The sequence below is a fragment of the Palaemon carinicauda genome, chromosome 15, assembly GCF_036898095.1.
Source record: "Palaemon carinicauda isolate YSFRI2023 chromosome 15, ASM3689809v2, whole genome shotgun sequence".
Lineage (NCBI taxonomy): Eukaryota > Metazoa > Arthropoda > Malacostraca > Decapoda > Palaemonidae > Palaemon > Palaemon carinicauda.
The window spans coordinates 117530476-117555315 of NC_090739.1; the positions used below are offsets into that span (position 1 = coordinate 117530476).

Here is a 24840-nt window from a genome sequence, read left to right on the forward strand (position 1 = left end):
TTAGACAAACTCTCATGCAATACATTCCTCAAACACACGCACACTGATTCACACCTGATAAAGAAGGGGAAAAGTTTACAACTTCAACCAATGCCAGTTACAACCTGGAAGAGATACGTCAACTCTCAACAACGGCTTAAATCAAAGTGGATTAGTTGTGAGTGCTGGAAGGTTTGGGGCTTTCCTGCTAATACTGGTAACAACCAGTATGGTTATTGACACCTTGTTAAAAAGTTTTCATAGCCATGTGCCAGCTTGCGCAGTTATATCTTCTCTTGTGCAAAGAACAAAAGTTTTCATTAGTGAGAGAACAAATTTATATTATTTATTTACTAAAACTTATCTCGTTTTAACTTCACCTTTAATTAGTGATTGCTACAGAAAGTATGGGCTATAAATGGAGTGACCATTGCAAGACACAGCTCCCTAAAATCTCAATAACTCGGGACAACCGATTCAAGATATATGTAGTACTGTACAGTAATATTTATCGTAAGGGTATCTTAATACTATAGAAAAGTTTGATTATTCTGTCTTTTCCTGAAACATTCTGGAATTCTTTTTTTCAATAAATTGCCGATTATTTGTTGTCTTATCTTCATGTCAACAGGAATATTTCATTACACCATCTCATAATTGCAGTTTAATTTCCAGTTTTGAGCAGGAGTCTGTAAACAATCTTCTCTTTTGATGACTCTAGTCTGAAAAATAAATAAAAGATGTTAATTGTACAGATATATCAGTCCATATTCAAACATTTTACTGTGGACTTCAATATAAAGACTACTTTTCAGTAAAATCTGTATAAGAAGTAATAAAAAATATGAAATATTCTAATGTATTAAATACCCAAGTGGAAATAATAACAAACTAGACATGTCCATGACATTTATTATTGCAAATATTACAATTGAAAATATATCTGGTAAAGTGGAAAAGTATTACCTCCTTAATCTTTTCAAGGAAATTTTTCACTTTAATAATCGAACGACATTTGGGCTAAGCTAGACTTTTTGGCACTTGTTTAATGCTAAATTTATGCGCTTGATTTTTAGCTTTCGCGCCTCTAACATCATCACCACTCACTGTTTGGCAACTATGCTTGCCTGTTGACACTCCATGGTCAAGTGAACACATCCTAACTGAAATGATAAATTTGGAGATAATTCATAGTTTACCTAACTATATAAACCCGAGTAATCTACATAGAGATAACTGAAAATGAAGAATATGGCAGTTGAAAAAAAACTTTTATAACCAGGTATATACAGGTGGCCAGGGTACGGATAGGCCACCCCTCTGGTTGCTCGCCTTATAGTTACTTTGATTGCAGCTAGAACTTTCTAAGGGGTTGGTGCTGGTGGGAAAGTATGAGTTAAGGACTCATGTCTGTTCATCATCATCTCCTCCTACGCCTATTGACGCAAAGGGCCTCGGTTAGATTTCACCAGTCATCTCATCTTGAGCTTTTAATTCAATAGTTCTCCATTCATCATCTACTTCACGCTTCATGGTCATCCGACATGTAGGCCTGGGTCTTCCAATTCTTGTAATGGCTTGTGGAGCTCAGTTAAAAGTTTGGTGAACTAATCTTGATTGGAGTGTTCAAAAAGTATACCCAAACCATCTCCATCTACGCCTAACTATGATCTCATCCATATATGGCACTCAAGTAGTTTCATTTCTAATGATGTCTTGCCATTTAACTGCAAATATTCTTCTAAGGGGTTTGCTCTCAAATCTGCAAAATCTGTTTAATATGAAGTAGTAGGTTAGCCTGGGCACCAGCGACCCATTGAGATACTACCACTAGAGAGTTACGGCGTCTTTTGACTGGCCAGACAGTACTACATTGGCTCCTCCTCTCTGGTCACGGTTCATTTCCCTTTGCCGACACATAAACCGAATAGTCTGGCCTATTCTTTACATATTCTCCTCTGTCCTCATACACCTGACAACACTGAGATCACCAAACAATTCTTCTTCACCCAAGTGGTTACTGCACTGTAATTGTTCAGTGGGCACTTTCCTCTTACTAAGGGTAGAAGAGATTCTTTAGCTATGGTAAGCAACTCTTCTAGGAGGACACTCCAAAATCAAACCATTCTTCTCTAGTCTTGGGTAGTGCCATAGCCTCTGTACCATGGTCTTCCACTGTCTTGGGTTTGAGTTCTCTTACTTGAGGGTGCACTCGGGCACACTATTCTATTTATTTTAATGTTACTCGTATCAGATTATTTCATTTTTCCTTTTCTCCCTCCCTCACTGGGCTATTTTCTCTGTTGGAGGGTTGGGCTTATAGCATTCTGCTTTTCCAACTAGGGTTGTGGCTTACCAGGTAATAATAATAATAATAATAATAATAAAAATAACAATAATAATAATAATAATAATAATAATAATAATCATAATAATAATAATAGCAATAATATTTTGGTAGTAGACCTTCTCTCAGGCAAGTTTTGTTGAAAATAATGGCTGCCTCAGTTGCATTAATCTTATACTCCGTCTTCTCGATGGCTCTATCTTCTTTTCAGGACTACTGCATACAGCTAGTAACTGAGCGAAATTCATCGTTAATGGTGGGTAGTTAAATTCAGGAATAATTGGCGAGTCAAGGTTTTAGTATAAAATTCACAAATTAGGTAAGATTCACAATTCAGGTAAAAGTATAGAGGGAACAAGCTATGGGTTTCAGGAGTGCTGTCTCCCTTCCTCAGGCTTCAGTGCTGGAAACGATGAGAGCTACGTCCTTATATATGGCAATTCTGGCTTAGTCGGAGAGGCAGCGAATTTTTCATTGGCTACCTCGAGTGTCGTGGGCAGAGTAAATAGAATGGCTGATCCTCATTGGCTAAACCGCTTGCCGAGAGAGGCTGTAGTACAGTCAGACTGCCATCCCACTCACTCCTGGGTGTTGAGTCACCATCTTGTCCTCTAGGAGCTGGGCTCTGATTGGTGGGAGCGCTCGCCGAGAGGGTATGTAGGCTAGGCAGGCTATCCTGTTGATGATCAATGCTGTTGGGGTTGTTTATGTCTTGATCTGTTGGGTTGTCCTGGTTGGTTGGGTTATTTTTCATTTTGTTGTTCCTTCGACAGGAGGGGAGGAGGAACATTTCCTGGGTAGTGTTGAGAGTCGGCTTTTCTCTCTGAATAAGAAGAGCTTCAAGTATGCGAAGTCTCCTGCTATCTGGAGCACGGCCTATGATCTCGGTGTTCTTGATTATTTCCTCACGTTTGATGTTGTTATTGTGAACGTGAAGGGCATGAGCTTTTATTGCACCTTGTTGGACATGACAAGACAGTCTCTTTGACAGACGCATGGTGGTCATTCCTATGTAATGTCCAGAGCATCATGGAACAGGGCATAAGTAGGAATAGACCCCGTTGGTCTGTTTGAGAATATCCTGAGTCGGCGGGGCTGGGTTGTTCCTCATGATGAGAGACCTCGTTTTGTTAGTTTGATAATAAATAGTCAACTTGACCTCTGTGTTTTTATCCACAGGGGAAACGTGACTCTTTATTATGTCTCCCATGGTCTTTTAATCCTGTTGATAATCCCGATGCATGAACACTTTATAGTAAAGGTTGATGGTAGTTGTGATGTTCACAGTCGGTTGTTCACCCTGGTACCAGGTGTCCGTGGCTAGCTTGATTTCACGGCTATTTTGTCTATTAGAGTAGCCATTGTTCACCAGGACCTGGGCAACTCGGTCGAGTACTTGGTGTGTGGCAGCCCAAGAGGAGCAGTGGGAGAGGGCTCTGCGGACGTAGGCCTTGATGGTAGAGGCCTTGTACCTGGTAGGGCATTCACTGTCTCCATTAAAGCATAACCCGAGGTTAGTGGGCTTAATGTACACACTAGTATCAAATCCGGTTGTATTAGGAGATATAAGAACATCTAGGAAGGGCAGCCATCCATCTTTGCTATTTTCAACAGTAAGCCTCAGGCAGCTGCATTCCTCAAACGTCCTGCGGAGGATCTTGATGTTCTGGGTAGAAGGGGCCATTATAAAAGAGTCATCTATGTATCTCACATACACGTCTGGACGACTTATTCGTGAGAAAACCCTCTCTTCTACAACTCCCATTAAAAGTTGGCAAAGAGCACACCAAGGGGAGAGCCCATCGCCACACCATCCTTCTGTGTATATGTGTGGCCCCTGTGTGTGGTAAAAGGGGCCTTCTAAGTACATACATACTTCAAGCAGAGTTCGGAGGGCCTCCTCGGGGATGTTCAAGGTTGGAGTAGAAGGGTCCCTGTAGACTCTCTCCCGGATCAAGTCGATGGTCTCTCCAACAGGAACGTTAGTAAAAAGGGACTCCACATCCAGTGAAGCGATGGTGCCACTGGTGGGGGACCCTTTTAGCTTACTCAGGAACTCAGCAGATGAGGCGACGCTGTCCACGTTTGGAACATAAGGAGTCAAGAGGCTGTTAAGTCTTTTAGCTAGGTGGTAGATCGGCATCAGGCACTGGCTGATAATAGGTCTGAGTGGGTTGCCGTTCTTATGAGTCTTCACATTACCAAAAAGGTAACCAGGGCTAAAATCCCCAGTGATGGTCTGGAAGTGGACGGCATTTGTGGCTGCATTAATTTTTTCAATTGTCTTATTGGCCTCCCTCTTAATCTCTTCGATGGGGTTGTAGGAGAGCTTTTCAAACTTGGATGAATCTCCCAATATCATGTCAAATTTGCTGTGATACTCTTCCGTATCTATCAAGACAAAGGCAGCAATCTTGTCATCTCTCCTCACGGTCACATATGCTTCCTTCCTCAGCTCCCCGGCTGCCTCCCTCACGTCACTGGAGACGATGCCACTTTTGTATCGTCCACGACCCGTAAGGGCTTCAGCCAAGAGCAGGGGCTGGAGGTCATCAGTTGTGTTAAGGTCACCTTTCTCCTGGGGACTAAGGATAGAGTCTATTAAAAGTTCAACTTCTAGCCTCTTATCGGTAGGTTTGAGGCGCGATATGAAGTGGCAGTTAAGCCCCAGCCGGAGTATCTCATCCTGGATGGTTGTAGGAGTATAGGAGGAAATATTAATATATTCTTGCTTGGTTTCAGGGATACGGAGTTTGCCTCCATTAATGTAGATAAGTTTCTTGTGGATAATCCGCAACCTCTTAGCCCAGTCACGGTCCTTAAGGGTACGGATAGCCTGGCGGATGTTGTCTGGGTATGCCAAGCTGTTTAGTCGTCCAGACGTGTATGAGAGATACATAGATGACACTTTTATAATGGCCCCTTCTACCCAGAACATCAAGATCCTCCGCAGGACGTTTGAGGAATGCAGCTGCCTGAGGTTTACTGTTGAACATAGCAAAGATGGACGGCTGCCCTTCCTAGATGTTCTCATATCTCCTAATACTACCGGATTTTATACTAGAGAGTATGTTAAGCCCACTAACCTCAGGTTATGCTTGAATGGAGACAGTGAATGCCCTACCAGGTACAAGGCCTCTACCATCAAGGCCTACGTCTGCAGAGCCCTCTCCCACTGCTCCTCTTGGGCTGCCACACACCAAGAACTTGACTGAGTCACCCAGGTCCTGGTGAACAATGGCTACTCTAATAGACAAGCTAGCCACGGACACCTGGTACCAGGGTGAACAACCGACCATGAACACCACAACTACCATCAACCTTTACTATGAAGTGTTCATGCATCGGGATTATCAAAAGGATGAAAAGGCCATGGGAGACATAATAAAGAGTCACGTCTCCCCTGTGGATAAAAACACAGAGGTCAAGTTGACTATTTATTATCAAACTAACAAAACGAGGTCTCTCATCATGAGGAACAACCCAGCCCCGCCGACTCAGGATATTCTCAAACAGACCAACGTGGTCTATTCCTACTTATGCCCTGTTCCAGGATGCTCTGGACGTTACATAGGAATGACCACCATGCCTCTGTCAAAGAGACTGTCTTGTCATGTCCAACAAGGTGCAATAAAAGCTCATGCCCTTCATGTTCACAATAACAACATCAAACGTGAGGAAATAATCAAGAACACCGAGATCATAGGCCGTGCTTCAGATAGCAGGAGACTTCGCATACTTGAAGCTCTTCTTATTCAGAGAGAAAAGCCGACTCTCAACACTACCCAGGAAATGTTCCTCCTCCCCTCCTGTCGAAGGAACAACAAAAGGAAAAATAACCCAACCAAACAGGACAACCCAACAGATCAAGACATAAACAACCCCAACAGCATTGATCATCGACAGGATAGCCTGCCTAGTCTACATACCCTCTCGGCGAGCGCTCCCACCAATCAGAGCCTAGCTCCCAGATGACAAGATGGTGACTCAACTCCCAGGAGTGAGTGGGATGGCAGTCTGACTGTACTACAGCCTCTCTCGGCAAGCGGCTTAGCCAATGAGGATCAGCCATTCTATTTGCTCCGCCCACAACACTCGAAGTAGCCAATGAAAAATTCGCTGCCTCTCTGACTAAGCCAGAATTGCCATATATTAGGACGTAGCTCTCATCGTTTCCAGCACTGAAGCCTGAGGTAGGGAGACAGCACTCCTGAAACCCATAGCTTGTTCTCTCTATACTTTTACCTGAATTGTGAATTCTACCTGTATTGTGAATCTTACATTATTTGTGAATTTTATATTAAAATCTTGACTCGCCAATTATTACTGAATTTGACTACCCACCATGAAGGATGAATTTTGATCAGTTACTGGCTGTATGCAGTAGTCCTGAAAAGAAGATAATTAGAGCCATCGAGAAGACGGAGTATAAGATTAATGCAACTGAGGCAGCCATATTTTCAACAATAATAATAATAGTAATAATGTTTCATTGTCATACCACGATTCATGTCCATAGAATAATACTAATCTCACTAAACTGATATATAGCCTGAATTTTATATATAATATCAGGTGATTAGATTTCCAAAATTTACTTAACCTAGCCATTGTCCTATTTGCTTTTTTCAATCTTTGATTAAACTCAAACTCTACTGTAAACACCCTGTATTATTCCCCGGATATTTCATCTTCCATTACATATTCCATTCTCACCATGTGTATTTCTTCTATTTAAATTGAGCCCAACCTCTCGTGATATTTCATGCATTCTGGTAAGTAAGCATTACAAATCCTGTGGTGATCTGCTAATAAGGGCACCATCATAAGGTTTGATTAGTTAAGGAAAATACGAATTATCTCCAAATTTATTTGTTCCAGTGCAAATACTAATTCTGGCCTTTACATAGGGGACTTACTGTTAGGTGGGGTGGAAGTTTCTATTCCAATTAGCTGGAAAACCAATACCGGGATTCCTAAACTTGGACCTTGTAGTTAGTGGAGTTCAGGTTTCTTACACCTCATGCACCAGTGGTGTGACTATACCAGTAAGTTCACAACGCATGCAGTAAAGAACACAGAGCAGAAAGTCTGTGTTGCAACGCTGAGACATGTATATGTTAATAAGTTTACCTGGCTCCAACCAAGAAGCATAAGTATCCTAATGGCTTTGCTTAGTTCACACCCTGTGGTCTATATACATAATACAGGATTTGCCTGGTTACTACGCACCCCCCCTCTTAGAAAAGCTGCCAGTGAAGTAGGAATTGCCTGCAAATAAAGCTATTCCAGCTGACAAGGTCTCCAATGCAGTGTCCCAGTAAAGGAGAAGTTGACAGTGAAAGGAGAGGAGCAGTCAATCTTCATTTCCATCCCGGTCTAAAACGTAACATCCATCCTCGATCAGATGTTAAGAGTGCTGTGAAAAAGATGAGACAGCTATACCACCTGTTATATAGCTACTACAGGTCCTAATGAAAAGGTTCCCAGGGACCAGTGGGCAAATTCTTGCAGGTAAAGGGCAGAAAACATCATCTGATGTTTCCATATGCCTGGCTGGAGTACTTGCACCACAGAGATTCTTATAGCATAACAGGGTTGTAACTACTCTCCTAACATCAGGAGTTTTTACCCAGAACAGGAAGTAAGGATGGGAAATAGGTACAGTCAATGACTTCCCTCAGCCAAGAGAAGATCATATTTAGCCCCCACTTCCTTCATGAGGAGAGCCGAGCTCCAGGTGAAGACAAGTTTTTTTTTTATGTAGGTTTTAAGGTAGCGGTAAGTACCCATTACCAAGCCCAGAAGTAGCTGATCAAGATCATCGTTGCATCTCTATGACTTGAGATCTGAGAAGAAGGAATCAAGGTATCAAGAAGAGATAGATTCTGAGGAATGGCACCTGCCCCTGCGTTTAGTATGAGCAATGTGAAAGTAGAGCCCAAAAAGCTCGCTAACTCACTTGTAAGAGGCTAAGGAGAAAAAAGAAACATATTAAAGTATGACTTGCATTTGTATAAGTACTACTCTGCATTTAAATCCCTTGTTGGTACACTGGTTGGGGGACTGGTGTGCCAAAAAAGTATCAGCTTTGACTACGCACACGAACAGACCTGGAAAATTCCTCATTTTCAATATTAAACTTACCCGATAATCATGTAGCTGTCAACTTATTAAAATTAATTTTTATATTTGTTTATATTCGACCTTCCTAATAGTAGGCGGTCTTTTCTTGGTACCGAAGTTAATTAACATTGAGCCCGTCATTTCGGTTTTACCTGTTAACATATTATGCTATTTTAATGTCTTTGAAAGAATTTCTTTGATAGTCTCGTACTGTTTTCAAAGTTGAACTAACGTTTTGTTTTGTCTCTGCAGTTGTTGACGTTCAGAACGTTCAACTTGCGCTCTATCGTTACGATAGAGAAAGAATTTTCACGGTTTCACGTTGCAGTAAGAGTAACCGTGTCTAGCGTTTTGTTCATTCTTTCTTAACTTAATGGTTTTAATCCTAATAAAGGAACTTTTCATTTTGGGAAATATTTCAGTTTTTTCCTTTAACAATAATATGTTTTAACGATATATATGATTGGGCTCTTCTCTCAGGTTCTAAGTCAAGAGAGAGAGAGAGAGATAGAGACGGAGGGAGAAAGAGGAGGATAAACGTTTCTTTCAAGCGAGTAACGTTGTTATCGTTTTTGCTCTTCTCCCTAGTCTCTTTAGGGGAAGAAGGTAAACGTTTCTAGAGTGATCTAGTGTTTAGTCTCTTTCCAGCCACTGAATTATTTATCTTTCATTAGATTTTTCTGTTACATTGTAATTCTGTTTTCGCAATTACTAACTTTTGAGAAAGGATAGAATTGCGTGTTTCAGGTACAAACCACTTAAAGTTTCGAGTTCAGTGAAATAAGTGCAAACAGAAAATCAAAGTGATAAGTGATTAGCGCAAAGTGTGTCAGTGTTGTGCGTGAGGGTACTTCTGTGCGCGCCAGTCGTCCTCCCAGTCCTGGACCTCTTGCAAGCTCCCAAGCCCAGGGGAGAAGCAATGTCGAAGGGCAAAAGGGTTCAGCAGGCCTTGATCGGCGCACAGAAGTATCCTCGGTGGTTGCGGGCGTGTCTTACCGAGACCGTCACTCCCACCCGCAGACGATTGAGCCCTTATTTTGCTCGTCTGCAGAAGAAATTTAGGGGAGAAAACGCTGGTCTCAGGTCTCAAGACCTCTTAAACGTAAAGTCCAGACCTATGCCAGACGTACGAAGTTAGAGTTCAACAACCCGGATGCAGTCATTGGGTTAGCTCTGACTCTCCTCAGTCATCAGTTGAATGCACTCCGCCTAAGAGGAGTAAGGTTCTGCCGCAACAGATCTCTGCTGTTAAGGCTTTACCTCAGCAGACCTTAGTGTCTGCCGACCCCAAGTTGACTCTACTGCAGTCCATGCAGTCACAACTTTCGGTCTTGATGCGTGAGTGTCGGGCTGAGAAGGTTGCGCCTCCGCCTGCGCTCGCTCCGCCTGCGCTCCCTCCGCCTGCGCTCGCTCCGCCTGCGCTCGCTCCGCCTGACCGCAGTACCGCCTGCCAGGCGTACGATGTTGAGCCACGTTATGAGTTTACTGATCCCAGTGGTGTGCAGCTCCCTCCGCCTTCCTTAAGGCAACCTCAGCAATGGGAACAGGAGGCTTATACCTCTCTTCCTCCGCTTCCACTTGCTGTTCCACCAGTGAGGCAACACTCGCTTGAGGTACAACAACCTCTCCCATCCATGAGTCAGTCTCCTCAGCTCTCGCTGCAGCGAGCTCAACCCTCCTCAAGGCAAGCACCTCAACACCTTAGCCTTGCGCCTCAGGAGCCTCAACTTGCGAGACTTTTACTGCGTTCTGCGCAGCCACTACCTTTTCGCTCTCAGCTCACACCGCAGGAACCTCAACTCGTTCCTCAGGAACTTGCTACTGCGCATCCGCCAACCACTCAGCAAGCGCAACCCTTGAGTTCAGCCACTCATGCCAGGAGTCAGCCTCCTCCACCCATGCGCCTACCTTCTGCTACTTCCTTTGATCAGCCTTTGCAGACTGAGCTTCAGGTGTTCCCTCAACAGAGTCTTGAAGAGGAAACCACAACTATTGTTGTTCCAGCTCGTTCTGACTCTGCTGTTCAGCATACCTTACCTCCTTTTTCAAACATTATGATAATGGAGGTTATTTGTATTACTTATAAAAATATATTTGTATTCCTTGCAATATATTTTTAACAATATCGCAAAATATGGCAAAAATATGAATCATGAGTTATGAATGTAAGGTAAATATTATGTTGATATTAAAACCCCATGCAAGCATGCATAAAGCACTCTAGCACTGGTCATGGAATTTCTGAGAAATGTTAAACGCCATGCACACGCTCTGCTTACATTACAGCATGCTCTACATACAGCATGCTCTGCTTACAGCATGCTCTGCATACAACATGCCCTGCATACAGCATGCTCTGCATTCAGCATGCTCTACATACAGCATGCTCTGCATACAGCATGCTCTGCATACAGCATGCTCTGCATACAACATGCTCTGCATACAGCATGCTCTGCATTCAGCATGCTCTGCATACAACATGCTCTGCATACAGCATGCTCTGCATTCAGCATGCTCTGCATACAACATGCTCTACATACAGCATGCTCTGCATACAGCATACTCTGCATACAACATGCTCTGCATACCTTACCGCATGCTTCTCAGTCACACATCTTTGGTTGTTGCCAACTCACTAGACTGTCAAGCAGTTTCATAACGTTGCCTTCTAGTCTGCTGCTTTTACACCAGTGAAACCCTCACTGAGAGAACTTAGCTTTTCTAGGATATGGTCCCTGTAGATGAGAAAGTTCTTTTCTCCCTCCTTCTGATATTCCCTTGAGGACTCTGTCATTTGGAGGGAGCCTTTAGCTGCGTAGCCTCCTATGGACTTTTATTTAAGCATAACATGCTTCCAGGGAAGGTAATGGTTCCACTTCAGTCGCTAATCCCGTCTGTTACCACACCTGCTCCCATAGACCTTGAGCTGTGTTGCAAGACATGCAGTCCAAGCTTAGTCCTTGTTAGAGGATTTTTTGTTTACGGAGTCAATGTGTCACGGGGAAGACGTTCAACAACCAGCAGAAGTGACTTGTTGTGACGCAGTGCGGCAACCTCAGCAACCCGATAAGGAGTTGTCTGTACGACCCAGACAGTCTAGACAGATTCGGGTTGTCACTGTACTTCCTCGCTTGCCCATGGTTGACAGTTCACAGACTGTGCAGCAGTACCATGATCTTGTGTCCGGCTCCGTCAGACGACTGGCTTTTAAGAGCTCCCACAAGTCGTCGCTGTCTGGAGATTTTCAAATGGACTATGGATCTGACCAAGGAACTGGGCCTCCTGGTCAATTTTGAGGAGTCTCAGCTCGTTCCATCCCAGACCATTGTCTCCTTGGGTATGGATCTTCAGAGTCGAGCTTTTCGGGCTTTTCCGTCGGCCCCAAGGATCTTCCAAGCCCTAGAATGCATCCAGAGCATGCTGAGAAGGAACCGATGCTCAGTCAGGTAGTGGATGAGTCTAACAGGGACACTTTCATCGCTGGCCCTGTTCATCGTGTTAGGGAGACTCCACCTCCCCCCCTTCAGTATCATCTAGCTGCTCACTGGATAAAGGACATGACGCTAGAGACGGTCTCAGTTCCTGTTTCCGAAGAGAGGAGGTCTTTTCTCACGTGGTGTAAGAACAGCTTTCTTCTCAAGGAAGTCTACCTTTGGCTGTTCAGAAACACGACCGCCGTCTCCTCTCGGACGCATCAGACACGGGCTGGGGTGCGACTTTGGACGGACAAGAATGCTCGGGAACATGGAATCAGGAGCAAAGGACACTTCACATCAATTGCAAGGAGTTGTTGGCGGTTATTCTGGCCTTGATAAACTTCAAGTCCCTCCAGCTTAACAAAGTGGTGGAGGTGGACTCTGACAACACCACAGCCCTGGCTTACATCTTCAAGCAGGGAGGGACTCTTTCGTGGAAGTTGTTCTAGATCGCAAGGGACCTACTCATCTGGTCTAAAGATCGAAAGCTAACTGGTAACGAGGTTCATTCAGGGCGGTATGAATGTCATGGCAGATCACCTCAGACGGAAGGGTCAGGTCATCCCCACAGAGTGGACCCTTCTCAAGAATGTTTGCAGCAGACTTTGGGCCCTGTGGGGTCAGCCAACCATAGATCTGTTCGCTACCTCGATAACCTAGAGACTCCTGTTGTATTGTTCTCCGATTCCAGACCCAGCAGCAGTTCACGTGGATGCTTTTCTGCTGGATTGGTTCCATCTCGACCTGTATGCATTCCCGCCGTTCAAGATTGTCAACAGGGTACTTCAGAAGTTCTCCTCTCACAAAGGGACACGGCTGACGTTGGTTGGCTCCGCTCTGGCCCGCGAGAGAATGGTTCTTAGAGGTACTGCAATGGCTGGTCGACATTCCCAGGACTCTTCCTCTAGGAGTGAACCTTCTAAGTCTACCTCACGTAAAGAAGGTACACCCAATCCTCCACGCTCTTCGTCTGACTGCCTTCAGACTTTCGAAAGACTCTCAAGAGCTAGGGGCTTTTCGAAGGAGGCAGCCAGAGCGATTGCCAAAGCAAGGAGAACATCCACTCTCAGAATCTATCAGTCTCGAGGGGAAGTCTTCCGTAGCTGGTACAAGACCAATGCAGTTTCCTCAACCAGTACCACTGTAACCCAGATTGCTGACTTCCTGTTATATCTAAGGAAAGTAAGATCCCTTTCAGCTCCTACGATCAAGGGTTACAGAAGTATGTTGGCAGCGGTTTTCCGCCACAGAGGCTTGGATCTTTCCACCAACAAAGATCTACAGGACCTCCCTAGGTCTTTTGAGACCTCAAAGGAACGTCGGCTGTCCACTCCAGGCTGGAATCTAGACGTGGTCCTAAGGTTCCTTATGTCATCAAGATTTGAACCTCTCCAATCAGCCTCTTTTTAGGACCTCACATTAAAAACTCTTTTCCTCGTGTGCTTGACAACAGCTAAAAGAGTAAGTGAGATCCACGCCTTCAGCAGGATCATTGTTTTCACATCTGAAACGGCTACATGTTCCTTGCAGCTCGGTTTTTGCTAAACGAGCTTCCTTCACGTCCTTGGCCTAAGTCGTTCGAGATCCCAAGCCTGTCCAACTTGGTGGGGAATGAACTGAAGAGAGTACTTTGCCCAGTTAGAGCTCTTAGGTACTATCTAAAAAGGTCTTAACCTTTACAAGGACAATCAGAAGCCTTATAGTGTGCTATCAAGAAACCTTCTTTTCCAAGTTCTAAGAACTCAGTTTCTTACTATTCAGGCTTCTGATTAGAGAAACACATTCTCATCTGAAGGAAGAAGACCTTGCTTTGCTGAAGGTAAGGACACATGAAGTGGGAGCTGTGGCTACTTCAGTGGCCTTCAAACAGAGCCATTCTCTGCAGAGTGTTATGGATGCAACCTATTGGAGAAGCAAGTCAGTGTTCGCATCATTCTATCTCAAAGATGTCCAGTCTCTTTACGAGTACTGCTACACCCTGGGACCATTCGTAGCAACGAATGCAGTAGTAGGCGAGGGCTCAGCCACTACATTCCCATAATCCCATAACCTTTTAACCTTTCTCTTGAATACTTTTTATGGGTTGTACGGTCGGCTAAGAAGCCTTCCACATCCTTGTTGATTTGGCGGGTGGTCAATTCTTTCTTGAGAAGCGCCGAGGTTAAAGGTTGTGATGAGGTCCTTTAGTATGGGTTGCAGCCCTGTATACTTTAGCACCTTTGAGTTGATTCAGCCTTCCAAGAGGAACGCTGCGCTCAGTAAGGAAGACGATCTTATTAAAGGCAGAGTAACGGTTCAAGTCGACTTCCTTACCAGGTACTTATTATTTCATTGTTATTGTGGATAACTGATTATATGAAATACGGGATACTTAGCTATCCTTTAGTCTTGTACACTGGTTTTTCACCCACCCCCCTGGGTGTGAATCAGCTACATGATTATCGGGTAAGTTTAATATTGAAAAATGTTATTTTCATTAGTAAAATAAATTTTTGAATATACTTACCCGATAATCATGATTTAATTGACCCACCATTCCTCCCCATAGAGAACCAGTGGACCGAGGAAAAAGTGAGGTGGCGTCAACAACAAGTACTGTAGTACCTGGCCACAGGTGGCGCTTGTGAGTACACCCCCTTCTAGTATAGTGATAGCTGGCGTATCCCTCCCGTAGAATTCTGTCGGGCAACGGAGTTGACAGCTACATGATTATCGGGTAAGTATATTCAAAAATTTATTTTACTAATGAAAATAAAAATTTTCTAAGCGTTGCTTATATTTTGAGAAGATAAGTATAATATTGCACTGGACCAATGGTCCAGCAACGACGTTGTTTGTCGACTGACCAACGAGAGGGGTTCCACTGCAGCAAACTCGAGCAAAGAGAAGATTGGGCTCTAGGTGTCCAGTCACTCCACCAAGATACCAGGGATAAGTTTCATCATCCTCACGTCAACTGGAAGGGGAGAAGGGCTCAATCCTTCAAGAACATAAAAGCTCCACAGACGGGAGAGGGTTGGCAGCAAGATTCTGTACGATATACTTGCTTTTAGATTACCTCTTCAGCAAGTTCTGACTAGGAGAGCTCTAAAAGTTTTGAATCTTACGGGCCACCAAAGTGCCACTCGATAGAGGTCTTCCCTCCCTTCTCAAGGTTCTTTGATGCCTAACCAAAGTTGTTTATCTTCATGATCCAGGCAAAGGTATTGACAAAGGTGGACTCTGTCTCCAGGTTCTCTGCCTCTGCAGATGTAGTACCTTTGTAGTTGGTTATAGGATCTGTGGTTTTCCTCAACTCCTCTTCCCATTGAGGAGAGAGAAAATCATGGCATTGCTATTGCTTACTTCTTGTTTCTTAGTGTGAAGTAGCTTCCTTTCGGTGATCTATTCCCTGTACAGCTTAAGGGCTCACACTATTCTGTTGGAAGGAACTTTGGAGCAATACAACATCATGGTCTGTAGAATGCATACGCGAGAAGGTGAACATAGGAACAGTGATGTAATGTTGATTTTACGAGAGTAGTGAGCTGCAGCGGAACAAAAACCCTCAGAAGGACGTGATGTGAATCAGATAATCATACTTCAATTTTCTGCCAGTTAATAAACCTTATATTTTTCCAACTGGTTATCTTGTGTCTATTTTGCATTTCTGATCATTATTATTACTTCAAATCACTCACTTTTGTTACTTCCCCACCAAAAAACCCCAGGTTTCCCACTGGGGTCCCCATAATCATCTCTATATGAGGGGTCCAAAAACTCAAACGGGTGGTACGCGTGAATAATCATGCACAAAAATACATAAAACACAAGCTAGCGAGTAGGATACTACATGGTTCACGTATTTGGCTAGAAATTAAAGTATCATATATTTACTCTGTCTGCCAACACATCAGCCATTAAGTAACTTGAAAGGATATAAAAAATGGCTGTTGCATAAAACTCTATAAGACCTGTAGCATAAAACCTTCTGGAGTTTCATCCATTTCAAAAGGTCTGCAAGTAAATATGTCAAGATATTAAAAGTTCCTAACCCCACATGACAACAGCATCGAGACATTATACACCATTGATTTCTAAACCAGCAGAAAGACCAGTTTTTCACATCTATTTTGCTTGATATGTAAGGGTAATATTCTTTTGATTCTTTAAATTGAGAACAAAATCTACCACTTCTTATAGGCAAATCCACTTTAGACAGAATATTCAACTATTATACAGTATATTGTTCCCTTATGTTGCGAATCTTTGTCAGTAGTGGCTTAGCTTAAGTTCTGATGAACCAAAGTACATAATTCTTCAAATTACAAAACTTTGTATTGTACAGTATAGCTTTGATAACTGTTTAACGGGGATTTGTGTCGTGTGGCAGGCTACTTGCGATATAACTCCATAATTCTATTTAATCTACAGAATTTATGTCAATTTGAAATACTGTAGGCTATATCCTTATAATTTTATTTCATCTAGCCTACAGCATTGTAAGTCACATTAGATGTGGTGGGGATGGCTTAGTCTGGCTAGGTAAAGGTACAGCATCCCAAGTTACTATGAGATTCAGGGCCTCTGTAACACGGTTTTTTGGACTTTGCTCCTTATCAAAGCATCGGATGTAGCTGAAAGTTGACATATGTATATTTTACAACCACACACAAATTTTGTCAGCATTATCAATAACCTAAACACAATAGTTTTAATTTTTATAGAGTAAAAATGATCTAGTCGACGCCATGGCCAGTGATAACGAGCCAAGAGTCGAAAACATTCACTACGTAAGCAATGTAAACACCTTTTGACAAAATTTTGCCCCGCCCATCCACCAGACACCCATTCAACTTCTTCCATCGGCTCTGAAACCCATAACAGTCAAGAATGGCTAACAGGATTTGGAATTGCCCCCGTGGTTGCAAAACTGCATTTGTCTTACGACTTGCAACTTTATACAGTCAAGAGAAAGCCCGTGGCCATATTTACTATAGCCTGAATAGGTAATTATTCAGTTTCTAGTTTAAATCCAATGTTTATAGTCTGATTTGTATTTACCGTAACAGGATTATAATACTTGTAATGTCATTCAGGCTTTTGAACATTTCTATTAACTATTCACTATGCCACCAAAAGAGAGAGAAAGAGAGGGATTGTATGTAAACAGTCTTTATATAACTATTTTTGTTAAAATAAGATTTTTGTGCTAAAATCTCCATCAGACCAACCGTGTTAGCTATGTTTTGGGCATGACTGCATTTTATAAATAAATCCTGAATAGTTTTAGGAGTTTTATTTGTACATCTAATGGGAATTTATAGAAGTGAAGTGAACATAATTCATTTATCCTTTAAAATAATTACTACATGTAGCAAAACAAATAGTAGTAAAGATGATAATGCAATGAAGGAATGATACCATACTTTATCTTTAGCTTCAACATCGGCAATAACATACCCAGTTGCCATAATTTGTCAGCTTAATGAAATAACCTATCATCTAAAGTTAAACTTAATTTCTGAGGAGGCCATGGCTTATTGCACAGTGAAAGAATATGACAAAGACTTTATGAATGGCGGAACGATACATAAATGTGGGTGGGGTATTTGTGCTAGCGTAGTAATACTACTGTACTGTAGCAGTAGTGCCGTAACAGTACTATACATGAATTAAACGTTTAGGCCAACTTTTGGGATCCTTGAGGATCATTTACCACTTCTTACAACTACTCGAAAAATTAGTTTTTATAGCCAGAATTTAAATTTTCTGATCCAACAGTACCCATGATAGCCTTCAGTGTTATCCTGAATTACAACGAGGCCAAAGTGGGTGGAGCCTCGTGAAGTCATCATTCTGACGATAATTACTGGTGAAGGTTTAAAGCCAAAATATGGTACCAGTTATTTATTTATTTTTTTCTTTTTTACAGTAAATACGTAGGTACCTAGACAATAAATAAAAATTACTGGACATTGGATATAGCAGTTATCAAATCAAGCTGGTCTACTACGTTTTAGAAAATTACCAACTAATCCATACACCTTGTCAATCTGATTGTGACCTATAAAGTAGACTGTAATTTCTTAGGAAACTTATTCTGGGAGTTAGACTAATAATCGAAGTGTTTTTGTATTTATTAACATATTTTGTTCGTTTGTTCATTATGACAATTCTCAGTGGAGAGGTTTCAAAGTTCATAAAGGTGTACTGCTTTGCTTTTATTTATACTTTTGTGTTATTGTTGGCAGAGGTATAGCCTTCGTTACGTATAACCAATCATCGATCGAGAAAGAGAGAAGAAATGCCGTCATAAGTTACGTAACGAGTGCGTTCGAAACCTTTTCTCTGAGTAAGTAGGACCGTCTTCAAAAATCGTCACTTTTACTTAATAAAGTACCAAATTTATTCAACCTACGTAATGTAGAATATAGTCAAAATTTATGTGTAGATATAATGTGCATTCTGAATAAGCGTTATATTTATGAAATTCATAGAAAAAAAGTTATTGCGAAAAAACCGCGCTACAGAGGCCCTGAATCTCATAGTAGGTTAGGTTAGTACACATTACTGTAATTTAGATTTATAGTAAGATGGGGAAAAGTAATAAATCTTGGTTAGCCATATGAGACAGCCAGATTTTTTGCTTTAGATAGCAGTATTGTGTAGTAATGCTTTGAAAGGGAAGCCTTAAACTTTTTGTGAAGACACTAATTTTCATTGTAAATAACGTTCTAGGCTAGATTATGGAAGGTTATGTCAGAAGGCACCAACCTAATTTTATCCAATTTGCATTTTCTTGGGTCTCGCTACATGTATTCATATATATCGCAGAATGTTTTAGCAATATTACATTATGAGCAATGAATATTGGGTGTTCAGACTGTAACAAAATTTATGAACACCCCCTTTTCCCAAATAGTGCATTGTATTCAATATGTGCTTAATTTTACCCTAAAATCCCAACTTCTCAATCGTGTCCTCCATAATCTAGAAGTTGTAATGCTTACTTAAGCCTTATTGGGTGGTTTAGGCCAATGTTAAAGATGTCATGCTTATTCAGTTTTTTTTTTCTTCCAGGATCTAATACACTAAACAAATTACCTGTAGAATAAATCAACCAGGGACAAATAGATACACACAATCACCCAAGGTACCAGAATTCTTATTTGAAAAATATAGCACACCACTAATAATATCTAACCACCAACATAGTTTAATCGAGCATTAATAAAAAAATTATTAATATTTTACCCATTCCTAAAAGTTGAGTGTCGTATTGATAAAAGTTAAAGATGTAGTGCGGGTAGATCAATATTACTCCGGCAATGCTAAACCAAAAAAAATGTTGTAGAGATTATCATTATCATCATCAATAGTGAAGCTACAACCCTAGAATTTTCTAAAAATTATACCATCATCCATATGTGAAAGGGGCAAAACCAATGCTCCTACCATCTATAGAGGACCATCAACCTTAGCCCTTCAAAACTTAAGGTAAGGATCACAGTAAATATACCTACTAATGATACTTTAATACAGTAGTGGCCCACGGGGATGTACTGCTTGCTAGAACAGAGGAGCAGTGAAATTGTATAAAAATTGTGTTTATTTTGGTCTGAAATAAGGTAATACTGCAATCTACAGAAGTTAGGTAAGTAAGGGTGCAGCATTGAAAGGAAGGGTAAGGTAAGAAAATAGCAGTGTATGGGAGGTTAGGTAAGGATACAGAGTGAAAGGAAGGTTAAGTAAGGATACAGGAGTGTAAAAAAAGGTTAGGTAAGGATACAGCAGTGTAACGGAGGTAAGGTAAGGATACGGCAGTGTAAGGGAGGTTAGGTAAGGATGCAGCAGTGAAAAGGAGGTAAGGTAAGAATACAAAAGTGTAAGGAAGGTTAGGGGATACGGCAGTGTAAGAGAGGTTAGGTAAGAATACGGCAGTGTAAGGGAAGTAAGGTATACAGCAGTGAATGGTATGTTAGGTAAGGAAATAGCAGTATGGGAGGTAAGGTAAGGATACACAGTGTAAGATAGGTTAAGTAAGGATACGACAGTGTACGAGAGATTAGGTAAGGATACAGCAGTGAAAGGTAGGTAAGTAGGGATGCAGCAGTGAAAGGTAGGTAAGTAAGGATGCAGCAGTGAAAGGGAGGTTCGATAAGGAAATAGAAGTGTATGGGAGGTAAGGTAAGGATACAGCAGTGTAAGGGAGGTTAAGTACGGATACAGCAGCATAAGGGAGGTTAGGTAAGGATACAGAAGTGTAAGGGAGGATAGGTAAGGATACAGCAGTGTAAGGGAGGATAGGTAAGGATACGGCAGTGTAAGGTAGGATAGGTAAGGATACGGCAGTGTAAGGGAGGTTACGTAAGGATACAGCAGTGTAAGGGAGGTTAGGTAAGGATCCGGCAGCGAAAGGGAGGAAAGTAAGGATAAGGCAGTGTAAGGGAGGTTAGGTAAGGATAAGGCAGTGTAAGGGAGGTTAGGTAAGCATACGGCAGTGAAAGGGAGATTAGATAAGGATATGGCAGTCAAAGGGAGATAAAGTAAGAATACAGCAGTGTAAGGGAGGTAAGGTAAGGATACAGCAGTGTAGGGGAGGTTAGGTAAGGATGCAACAGTGTAAATGGGATTAGGTAAGGGTACGGTAGTCTAAGAGAGTCGCAGGGAGCAAAGACGCCCTATTTGGGTAAGGGTACTCTACTAAGTTAGATTAGGTGGGAACTTTATGTTAGCTGGTGTTCATGTGTTTGTTTCACTTTTAAAATTCAATTTTTTGGGCATGACTTTTGAAATTATAGCACAAACCATATAATATTCCAATTGGTAATTTTGAATTCATTACTACATTATAACTGTCATTTCTCCCATCCAAAAGCGGGTTTTCCCACTGGTCTCCCCATAAATGTTTTAAGATAAGTTAGTCCAAAACCTCGAAAATGGGTGTTTTGCCACAATCGTCATGGTCAGAAAAGCATAACACCCAAGATAACGCGCAGGAAAAATATATGGTTCATGTGTCTAAAAAATTGAGAGTATCATATATTTACATAATTAGACATGTTAATCTTGCTGACAATAAAGGGGAAGGTGGGAAAACAGTGGCTGTTGTAGAACAATGTCAGGGAATTTGTGCATAAATACTGGGAACTTCTTAATTTGTTATAAAAAAAAAAAAAACACTGGTAATGCTTAAGCCATACAAGTAACTCAACACCTGGCAAATGCAAATAAGGTATAGCAGTAACACATAATCAGTCTCCCAAAAGTAAAAAATGTTAGATATAAGTTATTGTGCTTAAGCCGCCTTAGACAGAGAGGAAAATAGCAAACTAGCCAGCATAAGCAAATTTCTCATAGAAAATTCTAGTTTTGCTATGAATCAAAATACTTCAGCATCCTAGTAATCTGCAACTTTACTTTACAACTCGAAATATAATATTTCACAAAGAGGAAAACACACAATTGAAGAGTGCTCTGAACCAGAGTGCTCGAAATTGTTTCAAAGCTCCGAAGCCAATTAAAAACTATAGTAATATTCATTGTACTTAACACATGACTTACGCAGTACATGGGACTTAAACCTAGAAAATGGTAAAATGGCCAGCCCTATGACTACTGACTGGAAGCGGAATAGGTCTACCCACATTGCAAACTACATATCCATCAATTTTCATTTGAAAACCTCAATCAAGATACTTTATTAACCTGACCTAACATTTAATTTACTACGCCAACCTTTAGAAAACGTGTACCGTTTAATTACCTAAAATGTCGTAACCAAGGAGATGTATCCGTTTTTTTCTCTCTCCATCAGCAAGCGGTAGTGTCACTGTCATGTCAGTGTCACACCAGATTGCGGAGCAATACATTTGTCAGGAATATTGGAACATGCAAACATTTCTTAAAACCATTATTTAATCGTATCTTTCTTTTGAATGCCATGATAAACAGATAAAACAAAACATGAAATAAATACACACTTAACTTTGTTGGTTTTACGATAAGATGGAGGAAATACCATGAACTACTTTTCTTGCCAGATTTTATTTTTTTATTCTTATGCAAGCAAACAAATACATAGACATCCATTCCCATAAATAATGCACACATTCACATGCCCTCATACACACGCTGATCAAACAAACACAGACACACACAGGCTGCAATATCCTGTATATGCTGGCCCACAGAAACCAGGGAGCAATAAACCAAATCGGTATTGATATGCGATACCCACGACCGGAAATCCGTCCTGAAATAATTAATTGACGGAAACCATATTGTTCAGAGGGAGAGCGACTGTGACAGACATATAATAGGCTTATAATCAAGGTCTATAGGCCTTGCTTATAATAGTTGAAGCTGTAAGCATCTCTCTCTCTCTCTCTCTCTCTCTCATATATATATATATATATATATATATATATATATATATATATATATATATATATATATATATATATATATATATATATATATATATATATATATATATATATATATATATATATATATATATATATATGTGTGTGTGTGTGTGTGTGTGTATATATATATATATATATATATATATATATATATATATATATATATATATATATATATATATATATATATATATATATATATATAACAAGTTTTCAGGTGTAAGCCTTTTGTTAAAGAAACGATGATTATTCCGTTTCTTCATTTATTTTGTTCACTTCTGCACTGTTTCCACAAAACAATATTGTCTTTATCAAGTGATTTTTATTCAATATAGAGTTACGATTCCTTTTATATATATGATTTGCTACAAAATTATGATTGATTATTTCGAAAATGTATTCTATATGAAACTAAATATAAAAAGTTGAAAATTTTTAAAATTACAAAGATCTTTAGATTATGAAGAGGAAAATGAGGTAAAAAATATACATTGGATTGGACGAGGACACGAGAACAAGTAATTGATCCATATAAGACCGATATAAGACTGGAATAAAACTAAGAGAAAACGCTGATTGAATCGCATATGAACCTATAAATACATATTTTGAGACCAGGCAATGTTGAGATTACTATACAACCCTTATAGATGAAAATGAACGGTGTGCATGTTTTTTTTTTTTTTTTTTTTTTTTGTGCAAATAGTCGATATGAGACAAGGTCGTGTTATATTCCCCTGGCTGTTCACCATCTTTAGTGACAGAAGGGGTGATATGGGAGATTATAGAAAGGGCACTATGTTGTAGATATAGGAGCAAAGGCAAAATTTAAGAAAGAGGGTTGTGTGTAGGTTATGAGAGAACTGTTTTTTGCAGGTAATCATGTTTATTAGTGACAGAAAAAAATATAGGGAAATCCCTTTTCAAGGATTTACATATTAATAAAGTTAGAATTAATCAAGATTTTTGTAAGGTGACAAGTGTAAGTAGGAATAACTGGGATGAAATCATAAATTTTAATATTTGTGGAGATTTTTTATTGAGAGTGGGAAACTGTTCCGGGAATGCGTCCCTACAACATTCAACAAAGATTTACTCTGAGGGATGGGAAAGAAGTGCCTTCACCAATATTGCTTCCCTATGTAACTCATAGTTTAACTTACCCTTTTCAATATCTCTGGCATACTCAACACCTCTAAATTCACTTACCGTAACCTTTTGCGAATTATCAATAATATATGCATTCACATATCAGATTGAAGAGACATATATAGGAATTGGGATCATTATTTATTTTTATTACATAAAATTACAACAAGGAAACGGACATCATAACATGGAAAAAATGCGAATAAATTCAAACAAAAGTTAGCACAAAATCAAATAAATGAGCAATACCCAGCAAGATATATAAAGTGAAGGTTACTCATGGCATCCCTACACTAAGACCCGAGGCTAATTGCAAAGTTCTATAACTAAGATATGGTACGCCATGAGGTCAGACACGTTCTCAGTGACCTGAGACTCAAATACACTAAAAAATATACCCAAATATTATAAAGTAAAATGAATACCACGCACACAGCCCAAATCTAGTATAGCCAGTATGATATAAAACGTAACATATAATTAGTCTAAAAGGGGGAATATATGTGGCTAAACGTATACATGCACTCACTCAAACGTTCGGTGATTGGAGAACTTTGTCCAGATAATGAGTGTCGTAGCTAGGCCCAAGCATAGGCTGGTACTTTCAACTTGTTGTTGTTGAAGATTGCCTGGCCCTTACGGCCAGGCACGGGCTCTTGCACTCTTGCAACCCGTAGGTGTTTTGGTTGGGTTTTTGGGAGTAGGTAATTTGGTTGTGGGGTAATCTGCAATTTTTATTATAGGTGGATTTTGGGTTAGGATGTGGGTTTTGAGATGGAAACAAGCAATGGTTTCATGCCTGTTTAGGAAAAGGAAGAAAGTGACGGTGCGAAGGAGATGTCCTTCCCAAGAGCCCACTGGCTCCAGTCTTTTAGTTTGAGAAAAAGAGTTACAGTAATAAGTCCCGATGAGTAGGGGATCTCGGGAAGGAGTTTGAAAAGTTTTAGTTGGAGATATTGCTGTAGCGCCACAATATATGTCGCTTACTGCTAATTCCATCTCGAAACATAGATTAAAGAAAGAACCAGCGTATGTCTTTTGTCTCTTGTTTCTATTGTCTTGACGTCACAGAGACAAGGCATGGGTCAACGGCAACTTCACCATAGTCTATCCATATCTCCGTAGAAGAAAACGTAAAGAATGACTATGCGACATTTTGACTAAACGAAAAACCTTCTGTATATAAGAAAAATAGGGGAAGGTAATCCTTCACAATATTGATTCTTGAATGATTGAGTCTTATAACTTTATTAAGTGAACTAAGAATAAAAGTTTAAATGAGATAAGTGGCGATTCATAGATTTCGTGAGATCAGAAATGAAGCAGCAAATGTCCAAATGATTCGTTACGG

At 40.7% G+C, this 24840-nt stretch overlaps 1 long non-coding RNA gene across 1 annotated transcript; it reads right to left on the reverse strand.

Annotated features, from left to right (window-relative positions):
- Positions 1-380: 380 nt before the first annotated feature.
- Positions 381-21754, reverse strand: LOC137654361 (uncharacterized). The gene is made up of 2 exons (XR_011046611.1): positions 21677-21754; positions 381-701 (listed from the first exon to the last, which is right to left on the reverse strand). It is a non-coding gene; the product is annotated as an uncharacterized lncRNA (long non-coding RNA).
- Positions 21755-24840: the final 3086 nt, after the last annotated feature.